Source organism: Trichomycterus rosablanca, chromosome 18 (assembly GCF_030014385.1).
Source record: "Trichomycterus rosablanca isolate fTriRos1 chromosome 18, fTriRos1.hap1, whole genome shotgun sequence".
In the NCBI taxonomy this organism is placed as follows: domain Eukaryota; kingdom Metazoa; phylum Chordata; class Actinopteri; order Siluriformes; family Trichomycteridae; genus Trichomycterus; species Trichomycterus rosablanca.
Window position 1 is genome coordinate 11,825,737 of NC_086005.1, and position 20,388 is coordinate 11,846,124.

The following is a 20,388-nucleotide window of genomic DNA, read 5'->3' on the forward strand; positions in this document are numbered from 1 at the left end:
GATGAGCATAATCACAACATGTTATATCGAAATATGGCTCTTATGTGGAAATATGAATCGCTGATACTTGTTAACAGTGGACACGGTGCTATTAATATTATCTGGTTAGATAGATGTGTGCTCTTCCTGTCCAAATTTTTGTTTGGTTGATTCCAAAATTTCAGCCATTGAATCAATATATTGGCATGTTTATAGCATTGGTTATTAGTGGCAACTGATACTTATCTATTAGTGGTGGTGGTGGGGTGGGGTTATAGCTTGACTCTCCGTTCGCGACACGCCTGTCGCCTGCAATTGGCTGGTAAAAACATGCGGCCAGTGAAAAGATGCCAGGAAAAATGCACAGTAAAAAAAAAAAAAAAAAAGAAGTATTTATTACAGATTGATGTGAATTGGGACACAGCCATAGATGCGTAATATAAATATTACTTCATACTGTAACCTATTTTATTCTTTAAGGTCATGTTTATGCTTGTAGTTCTACTCTTTTGGTCCAGAACAAGAACAACAAGAAGATGAAACATTGGGTGTGTTCGAAAAGCTAGTGTGCTGTCTACATAGACGCATTTTACGTCATCCTGTGCGCGCTCTCTTGAGAAGGAGGCTGTTCCAAATCCTAGATGCCTTAAAATCCTCACTACTGAGGCATCTTAATATTTCAATGTTATTTTGGCTCAAGAACGAGGGAGCATCCGACGCTGCCTTGGTGATCAAGGCAATCCCAGAATTCATTGCGGGTCGGGTGCTCTTCTCTCACAGAAAAATAAACATGGCTGACGGTGCGGACAAACGAATGGAGTGATTTTCAAACGTAAATAAAATATTACTGATTTTTAACTTGTTTAAACTTGTACCGAGTGTTTTTATTTGCAAGTTCGGGCTTGTTAGGAAATAAAACCGTTATCGGTACATGAAGGGTGGCTATATTGACATGTTAGCATGCTGTGCTACCTCAATCCATTGGTTTTAATGGCAAGATGCTAAATGCGAAACCCAATGTTATCGCTGTCTAAGTAGTGCGTTCGAATAATCTGCCTTATAAGTCATTGACTTATTAGAATCCTCTCTACTGAGGCAGCTGCCTATGTAGACAGTAAGACAGCAAGGCAGCTCCCTAGGTTTTCGAACACCCCCATTATGTTTTAGTCCTGATTTAATTAGCATTAACACTCAAATATACAATCGAACCAAAATTAGTAAAAGAAAAAAAAAGTGATATGCGACTCACGTTTGTCGTATATTTTGTAAGCCAGTAATCAGAACATACTTAAGGTTGTGTATACCTGGTGGTATCTATATCAACTGGAAACACAGTAAGAGGTGGTAAAAAAATAAAGAAGTCAAAACAGCACCAGAAATTTCTCCGCTTCAAACACCGTAGACGGTACTCTGTTCACTCCCAGCACATTTAGTGTCGTATCTCGTGACATCACGTACCATGTTTGATTGGTTTAAATGCCTTTGATTCATACTGTGTTCATACCTGAAACAAATCGCACCAGGCGGGCTCTTATTTGGTGCACATCAGATTTTAAAAGGATGCGTTCACACTTACTGTAACAAACCGCACTAACGGAGCAATCGCACCAGGCTTTGTTTTAATCGAACCAAAGCTGAACGGTATAAACACACAGTCTCAGTCTGATGCAGTGTGGGGGTAAAATAATTGATTTTTAAAATTGATTTTCTTCATTTCTTTTACTGACTGAATCTGTTTCTGATTGATGCGTGATTGTTGAGGTGCGATCCGTCAAAATTTTAAACCTGGTGTTTGTCTTTTGAACAGACATTATTCCAAAAAGCTTGGGTATCATGCAGCTGCTTTTTTGCAGAAGAAGTTAGGTGAACACGGCTGTATTTACTCCCCTGAATCCTCTTTAGTATTGTCAAGTCATGAATGCTGATCCTAGATAAGGCCCAGTTGTCTTTTGTGGAAATTTCACCCACCCTTGGGTGGATTAATCACTGTCGCTCTAAGTTTCTCTTATTTGGAACTAATTGCTCTCACTGTGGTTCGGTGGAGAGCCTTATAATTGCCTGTTTAGCTTGTACAAACATCATGTGATGTTTTTGCCGTATCGTGCCGTATTTTACCACCCAACCTTCCAAGCCATGTCTCCTGGACATGATGGGCGAGCACGGCCTCATACTTGTGTGCTTCTAGAAATTTTAAAATCTGTATTTGTGATCTTGAAAACGTCTCGCCCTTCCCAATAAGTAAGATTTTTATTACGTATCTCAGCGATTAGTGAGAAATGTGACTCCTCCCTAAGCAAGGAACTGAGAAGTATCTAATGCAAGCGTTCCAAACCTGTGGTCTGTGTGTGTGGGCTGTCTGAGGCTGGAAGTGCGCCGCTCATGTTCATAACGAGAGCTTTGGGCTTTCAATCGGAAGGTTGTCGGTTCAAATCCAGGCTCTGCTATGCAGCCACTGTTGGGCCCTTGAGCAAGGCCCTTAACCCGGTCTGCTCCAGGGGCTCTGTACAATGGCTGACCCTTTGCTCTGACCCCAACTTCCAAACAAGCTGGGATAAGCAGAAAAAGCATTTCATTGTACTGTACACGTGTATATGTATATATGATCAATAAAGGGGTTCTTCATTCTTCTTCCACAACAGCCAGCAATGGAGTGTTACAGAGAGCATCAGCATGTATAGACAACCACACTACTCTTTCAGTATTCTTCTGTTGCTCATGCTTGAACCTTAAGCAGTAATTGGCTGTGTTGAAGTGGCAAGACTTCTTCAGTTAAATGGAGTCAATTGGCAGTGCCACGTTGTGCCACCTGAGTGCCCTATGTCTATACGTTAATGTATGTGCACAGCATGCAAGAGTTGCTCTCGGCCTTTGTGGCGTATCCTGTATAAAGATTTAGAACCGCCACTCCTCTGTGTGGTTGGTATGAGCTGGTTGTAGTTTATGGAATCATTTGGTAAATGGGATTTTAGTCCCGGCTCAGTGTTTGTATAAATACAGATAAACTGTCCACCAGTGACGAAATCCCAGCGTTTTCCAGACGCCGTCGCTAATCACTGTGCCTCGCCACGAATCTCAACTTGATTGAATGACTTGATTGGCTTGATTATATGATGCCAGTGGGAGATTTTTCTTTTCTTTTTTTATAAGAAAATCCTCTCGCACACCAAGGAGACAAACAAATCAGCGTGATTGAGCACGGCGTCTCCGGAGGGCCGCGGTTCAAATCGGAGACGCCGCCTTCTGCGGTCAAGCGACGGTGAAATTGAGATGTCGGGTCTATTTCTTTTTCCCTCTGTTTATTTCTCTGAGCTGCAGTGTTTCCCCAGCACGTTTATTAAATGACCTGCCTGTCCACTCAACCTGCCGTTATCGCCGGCCGTCCTCCACCGGGAGAGACAGGAAAACCAATTAATTTAGAGAGAGACGAGAGAGGGAGGAAAGGACGGAGGGGTGAGAGGAGCGGAGAAAGGGTAGTAGAAGTAATAGATAGAGCATTAAGGTGTGTGTGTAAGAGAGAGCGATCTAGTTGATGTTAAGGTGGTACCTCATGGATGCCCTCTGTGTCCTTGCATGTATCAGTATGTGTGCGCTTTTGTGCACTCGATGCTATGAGGCGGATGAAGGGCCGATTAGGTGCAGGCGTGTGCAGGGTGGCGGTTGGTGCTGCTTGGGAGAAGGAAACAGGTGCCGGAGAACTGGGGTTACAACAGTTTTTCTGCTTCAAGCCCTCTCTCTCTCTCACACACACACACACACACACACTAATGACTAAAATTTGCTAGTGCTACATTTCATAATATCATAACCTGTGTTAAGGGGGGGGGGGGTGCCAGAAAAAATTTTTTAACACAGGGGGGGGTCTAAGAGTGACTAATCATGGCACAAGCCACTTTATGAAATTTCTGCCCTGCTAGATTTGCCCCGGTCTTTCGTTATTGCTTATTATTAAATGAAAGTGTCTAGATGTAACAACAGCTCAGCCACAAAGCAACAGACCCCAAAACAAGACTGTCTAGTGCTAAAGCATATAGCCAAGAAATATCACACATCCTCTGTGGAATTACTCACTCATAATTGGTTCCAAACTGTCCCCGGGAGAAATATCAGCTTTATGAAATTGTTTTCCATTGCCTAGAAACTGCACACAAGCCTAAGATGACACGGAGCAATGCAAGCGATCGGCTGCAAGGGTGTTAAACTGGACTGTGGAGCGGTGGAAACATGTTAGCATGTTTGGTGGATGTTTTTAGGGTTCAGTTTATTCACCTTCTGTTTCTGCATACGAAGACCATAAACTACATGTAATTAAATGTTAGAAAGACAAAAGAAAAGGCCTGTGGGCTCTCACGTTATTTAACAGAAAACTGGTGTGTGTGGGGGGGGTTGGTTAAGTAAAAATAAAAATATGACTGGCTTAGCAGCATGAAATTGGTTTCGGAACTTCAGTTATTTTATATTGTGTCGCATTAGGATGCAGTAATACGTTGAGGATGCTGGTGGGTTAGGGGGTCTTTACACGTGCTGGCCGGTCATGAACATGTTATGGACTTCATAATTCTGTTTAGCATACCTGCCCGAGCGCTGATGTTTAATAACCGCTCCAGCTGTTCAGGCGGACCGAATAAAAGCACCGTCGATGACCGTTAGCCCTGCTGCCCACGAACAACACACACATTCAGAGTAAATACACAATTCAAATGTGTGTGCAGGAAAACGTGAAGGAAATGTTTGTTTTGCTGGATGTGGAATGTGGTGATGAGTGTTAGATGACCACAATCCAGTGGAACATCTTCAGTGTGTCCTAGTGTAAAGTCTAGTCTCCAAAATCATTCTGGATGTACTGGTAGTATCTCAATCCTTATTTACTATGTTTTTATACTCATCAAAACATTCTGTGAGCCCTTGTGTAATGCGAAAAGGGACGATGTCATCCTGGAAAACACCACTCCTCTTATTAAGAATGTCCTTGTATTGATTTACCTCTATAAAGGGCAAGTGACTCCTTAGTGTAGGAGTAAGGATTCAGATCTATCCCGTTCTCGTGGTGAAACTCATAAAACACGAGCGAGTTGAGCAAGTCTTTAGAAATGAGCCCTCTTAAAAATGTTTTGTAGAGCCTTTGACCTTTCAATCTGAAGTCAAGGTCAACTGGGCGTGATCAGTGTTTGAATGGATGCCACAGAGCACGGTACTTATTATGTTTCTTCATAATAAAGGAAAAGCAGGACTTGTCTCTATCGATTCACAGTTTGGGCCGAATTTTTTACACCGCTTGACCAAAAGTATGTGGACGTATGACTTCCAATATCAAAACCATGGCTATTAATATGACTCTGCTCCCACTTTGTGGCTATAACGGTCTCAATTTAGGCGGAGTGGCTTTCCACAAGATTATAAAGTGTGTGTAAAACTTTTTCCCTGTTCCTGGCTCAAGATGAGCCTTCGAAATCATCCCTAAGGTGTTTACAGGGCTTGAAGTCAGGGCTCTGTGCAGACCCACCCAGACGACTGGAGTTCCATCTTACAAACAGAACAGAGCAGGCCTTGACCATCTGCCAAGTTGGAAGTATAGAATTTATTATATATAATTAATTTTATTGACTATTTTGCAATGGGTGTGGCTGAAACACTTAAAAACTCCATAAAAAGGATGGGTGTCCACATACTTTTGGCAACCTATAGTAAAGGTGCATGTTGTTCTCCCTGTTATATTATAACATTAGCATTTTAGCCCTGGTGCAGGTCTTATGAGGCAGTCTTAAACGACATTTAAGGGAAGGTAGATGTGATCTTTCGTGACTCGGAGACTCTGCGGAATTTGTCGCGACTGAGGTTTGTCCGCGCGGCTTTGGTCGCAGGTGGACATTTTCATAACTTTACATTACCCATCCGTCTCCACACTGCTGCCATGTATGGCCGGCGTGTATTTGCCTAGTGGCCAGGCTTTTTCATTCATAGCTCTTTATTCACCTGGATGACCCAGTTTGTGCTGCGAGTCCACATGACGGTACTGGTTTTGCTCATGCAGCGTCTCCTGGTGCAGATCGTCTAGCCTCAGGGTTCCTCCGAGTCCGCTTTAAACCAGATCATAAGATCTTGTGTCTTTGAGCAGGTTAGAAAGTCAGTAGGAGTCCGGTTAGGGAGTTAATGGTTTGTAGATGTTCTGATGCGGTCCTGATCCGTCTGTCTTTAAGGTGGACGGTCAGATATCCTGATTCAGTGGCATTTTGATTCATTTGGCACTTTTTAGTCTAGGTGCCATCGTAAGAAGCAGTCTCTGTTTATCTATCTGTCTGTCTGTCTCTGTCTGTCTGTATGTCTGTCTATCTATCTATGTGTCTATCATCTGTCTGTCTATATGTCTATCATCTGCCTGTCTGACTGTTTATCCATCTGTCATTCTGTCTAGCTGTGTATCTATATCTGTCTGTCTGCCTGTATGTCTCTTTGTCTGTCTGTCTGCCTGTCACTATCTGTGTATCTATCTGTGTCTGTCTGTCTGTATCTGTCTATCTGTCTCTTTCTGTCTGTCTCTGTATGTCTGTGTCTATTTGTATATTTTTGTCTGTCTGTCTATCTGTCTGTCTATCTATTTACCTGTCTGTCTGTGTGTCTATCTGTCTATCAGTCTGTCTGTCTTTTTATCTATCTACCTGTCTGTATATCTGTCTGTCTGTCTATTTGTATGTCTATCTATCTGTCTGTTTATCTATTTTGTATGTGGCCGAGCATTTCCGCTGCTTATAAACATTCTTGTGGAACACCTGAGGTAACATAATAGATTCGCAGCACACAGAACAAGCTTTAAAGCCGGACTCCTGAGTTAGAGACACTTCACGAGTTTTAATGTGGGAACGGTCACTCACTGTGAGGCCCTGCGGAGGTATCAGCGCTGGAAATGAACTACGGTAATGGTCTGCTTCGGCTCTGCTGCTGGTGGAAAGGGAGGAAAATGGCCAGTTAGAGAGGTGATTTAATATTCCTTGACCTTCGCTCGCACAGCATGCCTGTGATATTTCCAGGAGCAGAGGAATGTGCGGTTGCTACTGAAAGACCAGCAGCCTTTGTTACCGTGTCTTTAGCATTTAGCTAGCTGGGGTTGAAATGATCTTCCCCTTTTTGGCACCCTTTGTAAAGCTGGCTAAAAAAAGTGTAACATTGTGGTCATTAGGGAGCTTCTCTATACTGCTCAATAAGATCTAAGAAGCACAAAATACCAAATCTCTCTAGGTCCGCCAGTCTAGTCCTTTCTTCCGGACTTTTTAACAGACCTTACAGGCTTTTAATAGGGTTTAGTTCAGGGGGCTGGGATGGCCATGACATGCTTGATTCTGATTCATCAAATCATTGTTTTTTTCAGGATTTGGATCATTGAATCTTGAATCATTATTTTGCTAAATGATTCTCTTAAACAGATTTTTATTTAAAATCTCCTGGTACTTCATGGAGTCCATGATTCCTTGGATCTTAGCAGGGCTTTAAAGCATTTAGAACGGAAATAGGTACTAGGCATTACAAGTGTTTCACCACACGAATGAACACACACTATTTTATCTATGCATTTTCTCCCTTTTTTCCCAGTTTAGCGTAGCCAATTAGTGTTCCGCTGCTAGGGACCCTGATCTCGACTGAGGAGGGTATGTTTGCCTGACACACACTCCCTCCGACACATGCGCGGTCCTCCGACCTCTTCTCCTCTCCTCTTATCCACCCGTATTTTGGTGGATTAGCACCTGAGGCCAGTCTCTCGCATGGAGACTCGTGTGCTGATCTCCACGTTCCTCTACTTTTGTACAGGCGCCTCAAGGTACTAACCAGGGTCCTTACACTGCATCGAAGACCCCACCCTCTCTTTAGTCTGGTGTTTTCCCACCCAGACGACTAGTGGGAAATTTTGTCCGCTGCAGGCAGTGCAGTGCTAATTGTGCCCTGTATGGGGCGCCCAGCTGACCGGTAGCAGAGCTGAGATTCAAATTCGGCGAGTTCAAAATCCCAGCACTGGTGTCCTAGCAGAATATCACAAATATCTGCAGTTCTTAAAGAGTATGTTTTTGCTTCTCTAATCATCCTCCTCATGGGGGATGATGATTAGGGGGGTGGGGGTTAAATTTTGTCCTTTACCAGGCAGATTTTGCCCTGTATTGCCCTTACTGTCAGTACTGGAGTACTGAATGTGTAGTCATTCGTAGCCATATGTATATATCCAAGGTCGACACACTTCACATTTAATTCATGTACTCTGTTAAGTGCTAATGCTGATAAATGACTAGATACAATTGGCCTGTCGCCTCATATTTATATCTCGTTAAAGCAGCAAGTCATAAATAGCTCATCACGGTTGGCGCAAGAGATGATTCATGAATATTAATAGAAAATTAGGTACGTGTAATTTAATGCTAATATTAACAAATGACAAATGCCACATTAACGAACTTTATTTAAACTCATTAGCAATCAAATATTGTAATTAATTGCGCAATCCTACAATCAAATAGGCCGGGTATATATTTAAGAAAGGCTATTAGCTCGCTTGTGTGTGTGTAGGTGTGTGCAGGTGTGTGTGTGTGTATTTGCATCTCATCCGTCCAGCTGACAGGTGATGATGATAATAAGTATTCACACTGCCTCCGTTTGAGGAAGCACCCGTTTAAAAGTGATTGAATCAGTTTGATGGGTCTGCCAGCACCTGCTCTTCGAGGTCAGACGATAAAGGCTGCAATTTCCCCATCATCGTAGAAGCGGTTTGAGAAGAGACGTGGGAAAGCCAGGTCCTTCACAGTACTTTCAGATTTCCGACTCTGTCAAAGAAGGCTGCCAGGAGTCATCAGCACCCTGACGTTCCTCCATCAGATCACGGCCTTTAAAATATCAGCCTGTGAAAGCACCCATTTACCGAAATATATGGGATTTTCCCTAACCGTGAATGTGTTAACCTTAGAATACGCCCAAGTAACTCGCATCTTGTGTAACGCTCGAACGAGACGCCGCGCCCTTCAGAATGAAATACGGCCTCCTGGTATTTTTACCTCCGCGGCGTAGACCGTGTCTGCCCTGCACCCGAGCGGCTCCAGGTGACAGGCGAGGTTCGAGAGCGGCGTTCTGAGAGGGCCGACGCTCCCCGAGTGGCAGGCTCTTCTCTAGCTCTTCGTGGACAGCCAAATTAGATCCGATATTACGGTGTCACTTTCCAACCTGCACTTCAGAAAGGACCCACACACACCTCTCCAGGTTACGGTTCTGCTTAATGGGTTTGGGTTCAAACAGCAGACTTATTTCTGCACAAACTGGCAGAGTCACGCCGCTTTGTCAGAATTGATGGATCGGTCTTTTCTCTTTGTAGAAAGCTGGAAATCGAATGTTTTTGATGTGTGGTGATGTTCTCCATGCTACTCGACACTGGGGAATGATAGCTTTCGTTATTGTAGTTTTACCTGCATGGTACAAATAAAAACTGATCAGTATTTACTTAGATTACTTCAATTAAACTAAATATATGCCAGTTACCAGTGTAGAGTACCCAAATCGCAGTTGGGTGTTTGTACAAAGGTTGTACGACATTTAACAGACATTATATCCAAAGCAACTTACATTTGTGACCACAAAGCAGTTGAGGGTTAAGGGCCTTGCTCAAGGACCCAACAGTGGCAACCTGGCAGAAATAAGGCTTGAACTAGCGATCTTCCGATTACTAGTCCGGTAGATTAACTGCTTGTCTACCACTGCCCTACATCTTTAACACACGTCATAATTACTATTTTCATTTACTTTTCTTTTTTATCAACCACTTTCAGTTGGTCAGGGTCATAGCAGGCCCGGCTCCCTGGAGAGGGTGCCAATCCATCGCAGGGCTTCATCCATCCCCTTCCCCAGATATAATCAGTCATATCTGATAGAACCACTGAGATTCAGTGGTGGACTAGTGTACTAGCGCACACCCAAAACAAGGGTGCGTTTAGCACATTATAGAATGCATCGAATCAGGATGATGCCACCATTGGTCAGGCATATGATGTGGTCTTTTTCCTTTTGCCTGCTGGTCCCAGCAACAAAGGTGTGGTCTCTACACCCATCAGTCCCTTTGGACTCATGGACATAGGTCATGTGGTCTTTTTCTTTTTGTCTGTTGGTCCCAGCAACGAAGGTGTGGTCTCTACCCTTATCAATCCCTTTGGACTTATGCACATAGGTCATGTGATCTTTTCCTTTTGACTGTTGGTCCCAGCAACAAAGGTGTGGTCTCAACACCCATCAGTCTCTTTTGGACTCATGGACATAGGTCATGTGGTCTCTTTCTTTTTGCCTGTTGGTCCCAGCAACAAAGGTGTGGTCTCTACACCCATTAGTCCTTTGAACTTACGGACATAGGTCATGTGATCTTTTTCTTTTTGTCTGTTGGTCCCAGCAACAAATATGTGGTCTCTACCCTTATCAATCCCTTTGGACTCATGGACATAGGCAGTGTGGCCTTTTTCTTTTTGCCTGTTAGTCCCAGCAACAAATGTGTGGTCTCTACACCCATCAGTCCCTTAGACTTATGGACATAGGTCATGTGGTCTTTTCCTTTAGCCTGTTAGTCCCAGCAACAAAGGTGTGGTCTTTACACCCATCTGTCCCTTGGACTAATGAACATAGGTCATGTGATCTTTTTCTTTTAGCCAGCAACACAAGTGTGGTCTCGACACTCATTAGTCCCTTGTACTTCTGGACATAGGTCATGTGGTCTGTTAGTCCTGGTCTCTACCTGTTAGTCCTAGTAACGGTGGTGTGGCCTCAGTACCTGTCAGTCCCAGCAAAAAAGGTGACACTGTACCACTGTCTCCTCCTCGTGGCCTAAGTACCAGAGGTGGTGAGACTTCTGTACCTGACAATCTCAGTCCAAGATGCACCTCTCTACCCGTCAGCCCCAGTAAAAGAGGTGTGGCCTTTGTACTCATCGGCCTCAGTGAAAGAGATTTGAGCTCTGTACCTGTCAGTCCTAGTAAAAAGTTGGTTTATGTACTTGTTAATCTCAGTAAAGATGGCTTGGCCGCTGTACCTATCCTAGGTAGAGAACCCGGTCTTCTGCACCTCTCACTTGTCTCGATTCACATTTGACAGCCTCACATGAGGAGCCACGCACCCCCAGCAACCTCGTATTTGTTTTGCGTAAACTTTCTGCTGAGGTCGGCGACTATCTTTAGAAGCGTCTGCCCGAAGCCGAGGGCGCGGACCTTGCTGACAGCATCTAAATAAGAGAAGCTTTGTTCTGTACCCTGTGCTCAGTAAACACAGAGCTACAATTCCACCTTTACGGAAGGCCTCCGTCACACATCCAGATATGAAAACTCGCGGCGTCTCGGGGGACGACCGCCTCCTGCGCTCTGCACTTTTAAAACACCAGGGGAAAATGCCCTTGTGTTCTTCTCCTCCTCTGCCCCCCTGCGGTTCTCCTGTGTTTGTGTTGAGAGGAAGGCGGAACGAGTCCTTGTCTGTGCCCTAATGAAGCCTCGGAGGTATTGGAGCACGGTGTGGGCAGTGACGACAGCGCGCACCTGGAGATAGAGGAACTGTGTGTGTGTGTGTGTGTGTGTGTGTGTGGCAGGCACACAGGCACATTCTCCAACGGAAGTGTATCAGGGGAAAAGGAAGAATGCTTAGGAGTGGATGTATCAACAACTTGCCTTAGATTAGGAGGATTTGTGTCTTAAGGCAGGGATTCATTCTTCATTTTCCACACTTCCACCATGCTCTCTGTGTGTGTGTGTGTGTGTGTGTGTGTGTGTGTGTGTGTGTGTGTGTGTGTGTGTGTGTGTGTGTGTGTGTGTGTGTGTGTGTGTGTGTGTGTGTGTGTGTGTGTGTGTGTGTGTGTGTGTGGAGGGATACGGGGAGGTGGTATTATCTATCCGGTATGCTGTAGGCAACTTCGGTAAACAGAACAAATCCCTCGAGTAAGATGTTATAGGTGCCACAAAGAACGCTGATTTACAAATCATACGCAGCTTTCAAAAACGGATGTGATTGGGCGTCAAAGCAATGCAATAATTTGGAGGAAAAAGTCGTCTTTTGATTCCATCCTGGGGTGTTGAATGTCTGGAATTGTGTTTTCTTCCTTCAAGCATTTCCTGTCCAGACAAGCTGCCCCGTAAATGATTTATTTTCCATTTCCTGTACAGATTTAATGCTCTTAGTGCTGAACTATAAACTCTTATTGTTTCATGAGCATTCACAATTCCACTTGTAAAAGACATGCATGTCATGATTATAACGTCTGCAGCTGTTCTTTGTCTGTGCCTGAATGTACATCTGGTGACTTCTCTGTGACCATATAATGGGGGTTTATTTCACAACATCTGTTTACCTGGGTGACAAGTATTAATCTGGTTAAGTCTAGCAAACTATGAAAAGTTTTTAGGCATTTTTGCTTTTTACAATTTGGTTTCTGGGTGCAGTGTGCTGATCTTTCTGGGTTGCACACCCATGCTGTCCGACTAGGGGCTAGCACACGCCTCCTCTGACACATTAGGGCACCCTACAGAAAGCCACAGTGCATACAGAGGACCATACTTTGTTGATCTGTATGCATACTTCCACCACTCTTGACAGTGCATTGACTGTACAGTAGGAGTCACTGTTGCAGCTCTGTTTGGCCTTCCCTCCCTCAGACACGGATCATTGTGTTCTTTTGAGCCAGATCGGTGGTATAAACAAGACCCGAACTTGAGACTCAAGTCTTGCTGCTAGTGGGCGTACAGATTAACGCCTGCCACTTCTTTTCACCTGCCAGTCGTTTAGAAAGAATCATATCATGCACAGAAAGCCATACTGTGGACCTCCTCAACCAGACAGCAAAGGTCACAGTTGTACATTTAGCAGACACTTTTATCCAAAGCGACATACAGTTGTGACAGTATACAATCTAAGCAATTGAGGGTTAATAGTCTTGCTCAAGGGCCCAACAGTGGCAACCTGGCAGTGGTGGGGCTTGAACCGGCAACCTTATGATTACTGGACCAGTACCTTAACCACTAGGCTACAACTGCCCGACAGCAGCAGTGAAACCCATTTGACCAGCCCTTCCTCTGGCACAGCCGATTTTCAGTAGAGGTGGTGCTCTAACACAGGGTGTTTCAAAAATAAATAAATTAAATAAACCAATTTTATGAGGCACATAAAAAAGGATTTTGTACACGAACACCCCCTTGTGGAGGCTTTACGCTACACATTGTAAACCACAGTGAAACCAGATTTTCATTTTCATTAGTTTTGTGTTTTGCTTTGATAAATTTGATGTGTTGCCTGGGTCACAGTCAAAATTATGGACAAAATGTTGGTCGCTTAAAAAGAAATGTTTGAAAAACCCTGGTATTATACTGGTAATAGTTAAAAAACCCTGGTATTATACTGGTAATAGTTTAAAAACCCTGGTATTATACTGGTAATAGTTAAAAAACCCTGGTATTAGACTGGTAATAGTTAAAAAACCCTGGTATTAGACTGGTAATAGTTAAAAAAACCCTGGTATTACACTGGTAATAGTTAAAAAAATCCTGGTATTACACTGGTAATAGTTGATAAACCCTGGTACTAGACTGTTAATAGCTGAAAAATCCTGGTCCTAGACTGGTAATAGTTGGAAAACCCTGGTACTAGACTGGTAATAGTTGATAAACCCTGGTACTAGACTGGTAATAGTTGCAAAATCCTGGTACTAGACTGGTAATAGTTGATAAACCCTGGTATTAGACTGGTAATAGTTGATAAATCCTGGTATTGGACTGGTAATAGTTGATAAATCCTGGTATTAGACTGATTATAGTTGAAAAACCCTTATATTACTCTGGTAATAGTTGATAAACCCTGGTATTAGACTGGTAATAGTTGAAAAACCCTGATATTACACTGGTAATAGTTGAAAAACCCTGGTATTACACTGATAATAGTTGAAAAACCCTGGTATTACACTGATAATAGTTGATAAACCCTGGTATTACGCTGATAATAGTTGATAAACCCTGGTATTAGACTGATAATAGTTAAAAAACCCTGGTATTACACTGATAATAGTTGATCAACCCTGGTATTACACTGGTAATAGTTGATAAACCCTGGTATTACACTGATAATAGTTGATAAACCCTGGTATTACACTGATAATAGTAGAAAAACCCTGGTATTACACTGGTAATAGTTGATAAACCCTGGTATTACACTGATAATAGTTGAAAAACCCTGGTATTACACAGATAATAGATGATAAACCCGGGTATTACACTGATAATAGTTGATAAACCCTGGTATTAGACTGATAATAGTTGAAAAACCCTGGTATTACACTGGTAATAGTTGATAAACCCTGGTATTACACTGGTAATAGTTGATAAACCCTGGTATTACACTGATAATAGTTGATAAACCCTGGTATTACACTGGTAATAGTTGAAAAACCCTGGTATTACACTGACAATAGTTGATAAACCCTGTTATTACACTGATAATAGTTGATCAACCCTGGTATTACACTGGTAATAGTTGATAAACCCTGGTATTACACTGATAATAGTTGAAAAACCCTGGTATTACACTGATAATAGTTGATCAACCAGTGATAGCTCAGTGGTTAAGGTACTGGACTAGTAAACAGAAGGTTGCCGGTTCAAGCCCTGCCACCACCAAGTTGCCACTGTTGGGTCCCTGAGCAAGGCCCTTAACCCTAAGTTGCTCATTGTGTAAGTCGCTTTGGATAAAAGCGTCTGCTAAATGCTGAAAATGTAATGAAAATGTAACCCTGGTATTACACTGGTAATAGTTGATAAACCCTGGTATTACACTGGTAATAGTTGATAAACCCTGGTATTACACTGATAATAGTTGATAAACCCTGGTATTACACTGATAATAGTTGATAAACCCTGGTATTACACTGATAATAGTTGATAAACCCTGGTATTACACTGATAATAGTTGATAAACCCTGGTATTACACTGATAATAGTTGAAAAACCCTGGTATTACACTGGTAATAGTTGATAAACCCTGGTATTAGACTGATAATAGTTGAAAAACCCTGGTATTACACTGGTAATAGTTGATAAACCCTGGTATTAGACTGATAATAGTTGAAAAACCCTGGTATTACACTGGTAATAGTTGATAAACCCTGGTATTACACTGGTAATAGTTGATAAACCCTGGTATTACACTGATAATAGTTGAAAAACCCTGGTATTACACTGGTAATAGTTGAAAAACCCTGGTATTACACTGATAATAGTTGATCAACTCTGGTATTACACTGATAATAGTTGATAAACCCTGGTATTACACTGATAATAGTTGATAAACCCTGGTATTACACTGATAATAGTTGATAAACCCTGGTATTACACTGGTAATAGTTGATAAACCCTGGTATTAGACTAATAATAGTTGATAAACCCTGGTATTGCACTGATAATAGTTGATAAACCCTGGTATTACACTGATAATAGTTGATAAACCCTGGTATTACACTGATAATAGTTGATAAACCCTGTTATTAGACTGATAATAGTTGATAAACCCTGGTATTACACTGATAATAGTTGATAAACCCTGGTATTACGCTGATAATAGTTGATAAACCCTGGTATTACACTGATAATAGTTGATAAACCCTGGTATTACGCTGATAATAGTTTATAAACCCTGGTATTAGACTGATAATAGTTAAAAAAACCCTGGTATTACACTGATAATAGTTGATCAACCCTGGTATTACACTGGTAATAGTTGATAAACCCTGGTATTACACTGATAATAGTTGATAAACCCTGGTATTACACTGATAATAGTAGAAAAACCCTGGTATTACACTGATAATAGTTGATAAACCCTGGTATTACACTGATAATAGTTGATAAACCCTGGTATTACACTGATAATAGTTGATAAACCCTGGTATTACACTGATAATAGTTGAAAAACCCTGGTATTACACTGATAATAGTTGAAAAACCCTGGTATTACACTGATAATAGTTGATAAACCCTGGTATTACACTGGTAATAGTTGATAAACCCTGGTATTACACTGATAATAGTTGATAAACCCTGTTATTACACTGGTAATAGTTGATAAACCCTGGTATTACACTGATAATAGTTGATAAACCCTGGTATTACACTGATAATAGTTGATAAACCCTGGTATTACACTGGTAATAGTTGATAAATCCTGGTACTAGACTGGTAATAGTTGATAAACCCTGGTATTACACTGATAATAGTTGATAAACCCTGGTATTAGACTAATAATAGTTGATAAACCCTGGTATTACACTGACAATAGTTGAAAAACCCTGGTATTACACTGATAATAGTTGAAAAACCCTGTTATTACACTGGTAATAGTTGATAAACCCTGGTATTACACTGATAATAGTTGATAAACCCTGGTATTACACTGATAATAGTTGAAAAACCCTGGTATTACACTGATAATAGTTGATAAACCCTGGTATTACACTGATAATAGTTGATAAACCCTGGTATTACACTGATAATAGTTGATAAACCCTGGTATTACACTGATAATAGTTGATAAACCCTGGTATTACACTGATAATAGTTGAAAAACCCTGGTATTACACTGATAATAGTTGATAAACCCTGGTATTACACTGGTAATAGTTGATAAACCCTGGTATTACACTGGTAATAGTTGATAAACCCTGGTATTACACTGATAATAGTTGATAAACCCTGGTATTACACTGATAATAGTTGATAAACCCTGGTATTACACTGGTAATAGTTGATAAACCCTGGTATTACACTGGTAATAGTTGATAAACCCTGGTATTACACTGATAATAGTTGATAAACCCTGGTATTACACTGATAATAGTTGATAAACCCTGGTATTAGACTGATAATAGTTGATAAACCCTGGTATTACACTGATAATAGTTGATAAACCCTGGTATTACACTGATAATAGTTGATAAACCCTGGTATTAGACTGATAATAGTTGAAAAACCCTGGTATTACACTGATAATAGTTGATAAACCCTGGTATTACACTGATAATAGTTGATAAACCCTGGTATTACACTGATAATAGTTGAAAAACCCTGGTATTACACTGATAATAGTTGATAAACCCTGGTATTACACTGATAATAGTTGATAAACCCTGGTATTACACTGATAATAGTTGATAAACCCTGTTATTACACTGGTAATAGTTGATAAATCCTGGTACTAGACTGGTAATAGTTGATAAACCCTGGTATTACACTGATAATAGTTGATAAACCCTGGTATTACACTGGTAATAGTTGATAAACCCTGGTATTACACTGATAATAGTTGATAAACCCTGGTATTACACTGATAATAGTTGATAAACCCTGTTATTACACTGGTAATAGTTGATAAATCCTGGTACTAGACTGGTAATAGTTGATAAACCCTGGTATTACACTGATAATAGTTGATAAACCCTGGTATTACACTGGTAATAGTTGATAAATCCTGGTACTAGACTGGTAATAGTTGATAAACCCTGGTATTACACTGATAATAGTTGATAAACCCTGGTATTACACTGATAATAGTTGAAAAACCCTGGTATTACACTGATAATAGTTGATAAACCCTGGTATTACACTGATAATAGTTGATAAACCCTGGTATTACACTGATAATAGTTGATAAACCCTGGTATTACACTGATAATAGTTGATAAACCCTGTTATTACACTGGTAATAGTTGATAAATCCTGGTACTAGACTGGTAATAGTTGATAAACCCTGGTATTACACTGATAATAGTTGATAAACCCTGGTATTACACTGGTAATAGTTGATAAATCCTGGTACTAGACTGGTAATAGTTGATAAACCCTGGTATTACACTGGTAATAGTTGATAAATCCTGGTATTACACTGATAATATTTGATAAACCCTGGTATTACACTGATAATAGTTGATAAACCCTGGTATTACACTGATAATAGTTGAAAAACCCTGGTATTACACTGATAATAGTTGATAAACCCTGGTATTACACTGATAATAGTTGATAAACCCTGGTATTACACTGATAATAGTTGATAAACCCTGGTATTAGACTGGTAATAGTTGATAAACCCTGGTATTACACTGATAATAGTTGATAAACCCTGGTATTACACTGATAATAGTTGATAAACCCTGTTATTACACTGGTAATAGTTGATAAATCCTGGTACTAGACTGGTAATAGTTGATAAACCCTGGTATTACACTGATAATAGTTGATAAACCCTGGTATTACACTGGTAATAGTTGATAAATCCTGGTACTAGACTGGTAATAGTTGATAAACCCTGGTATTACACTGGTAATAGTTGATAAATCCTGGTATTACACTGATAATAGTTGATAAACCCTGGTATTACACTGATAATAGTTGATAAACCCTGGTATTACACTGATAATAGTTGAAAAACCCTGGTATTACACTGATAATAGTTGATAAACCCTGGTATTACACTGATAATAGTTGAAAAACCCTGGTATTAGACTGGTAATAGTTGATAAACCCTGGTATTACACTGGTAATAGTTGATAAATCCTGGTATTACACTGATAATAGTTGATAAACCCTGGTATTACACTGATAATAGTTGATAAATCCTGGTATTACACTGATAATAGTTGATAAATCCTGGTACTAGACTGGTAATAGTTGATAAACCCTGGTATTACACTGGTAATAGTTGATAAATCCTGGTATTACACTGATAATAGTTGATAAACCCTGGTATTACACTGATAATAGTTGATAAACCCTGGTATTACACTGATAATAGTTGAAAAACCCTGGTATTACACTGATAATAGTTGATAAACCCTGGTATTACACTGATAATAGTTGATAAACCCTGGTATTAGACTGGTAATAGTTGATAAACCCTGGTATTACACTGATAATAGTTGAAAAACCCTGGTATTACACTGATAATAGTTGATAAACCCTGGTATTACACTGATAATAGTTGAAAAACCCTGGTATTAGACTGGTAATAGTTGATAAACCCTGGTATTACACTGATAATAGTTGAAAAACCCTGGTATTACACTGATAATAGTTGATAAACCCTGGTATTACACTGATAATAGTTGAAAAACCCTGGTATTACACTGATAATAGTTGATAAACCCTGGTATTACACTGATAATAGTTGATAAACCCTGGTATTACACTGATAATAGTTGATAAACCCTGGTATTACACTGATAATAGTTGATAAACCCTGGTATTACACTGATAATAGTTGAAAAACCCTGGTATTACACTGATAATAGTTGATAAACCCTGGTATTACACTGATAATAGTTGATAAACCCTGGTATTAGACTGGTAATAGTTGATAATCCCTGGTATTACACTGATAATAGTTGATAAACCCTGTTATTACACTGGTAATAGTTGATAAACCCTGGTATTACACTGATAATAGTTGATAAACCCTGTTATTACACTGGTAATAGTTGATAAACCCTGGTATTACACTGATAATAGTTGATAAACCCTGGTATTACACTGATAATAGTTGATAAACCCTGTTATTACACTGGTAATAGTTGATAAATCCTGGTACTAGACTGGTAATAGTTGATAAACCCTGGTATTAGACTGATAATAGTTGATAAACCCTGGTACTAGACTGGTAATAGTTGATAAACCCTGGTATTAGACTGATAATAGTTGATAAACCCTGGTATTACACTGATAATAGTTGATAAATCCTGGTACTAGACTGGTAATAGTTGATAAACCCTGGTATTAGACTGATAATAGTTGATAAACCCTGGTATTACACTGGTAATAGTTGATAAACCCTGGTATTAGACTGGTAATAGTTGATAAACCCTGGTATTAGACTGATAATAGTTGATAAACCCTGGTATTAGACTGATAATAGTTGATAAACCCTGGTACTAGACTGGTAATAGTTGATAAACCCTGGTATTAGACTGATAATAGTTGATAAACCCTGGTATTACACTGGTAATAGTTGATAAACCCTGGTATTAGACTGGTAATAGTTGATAAACCCTGGTATTACACTGATAATAGTTGATAAACCCTGGTATTACACTGATAATAGTTGATAAACCCTGTTATTACACTGGTAATAGTTGATAAACCCTGGTATTACACTGGTAATAGTTGATAAATCCTGGTACTAGACTGGTAATAGTTGATAAACCCTGGTATTACACTGATAATAGTTGATAAACCCTGTTATTACACTGATAATAGTTGATAAACCCTGGTATTACACTGGTAATAGTTGATAAATCCTGGTACTAGACTGGTAATAGTTGATAAACCCTGGTATTGCACTGATAATAGTTGATAAATCCTGGTACTAGACTGGTAATAGTTGATAAACCCT

At 40.4% G+C, this 20,388-nt stretch overlaps 1 protein-coding gene across 4 annotated transcripts in view; it reads left to right on the forward strand.

Annotated features, from left to right (window-relative positions):
• Positions 1–20,388, forward strand: part of msi2a (musashi RNA-binding protein 2a) — a 375,070-nt gene that overhangs the window by 117,620 nt on the left and 237,062 nt on the right. The window lies entirely within an intron of this gene.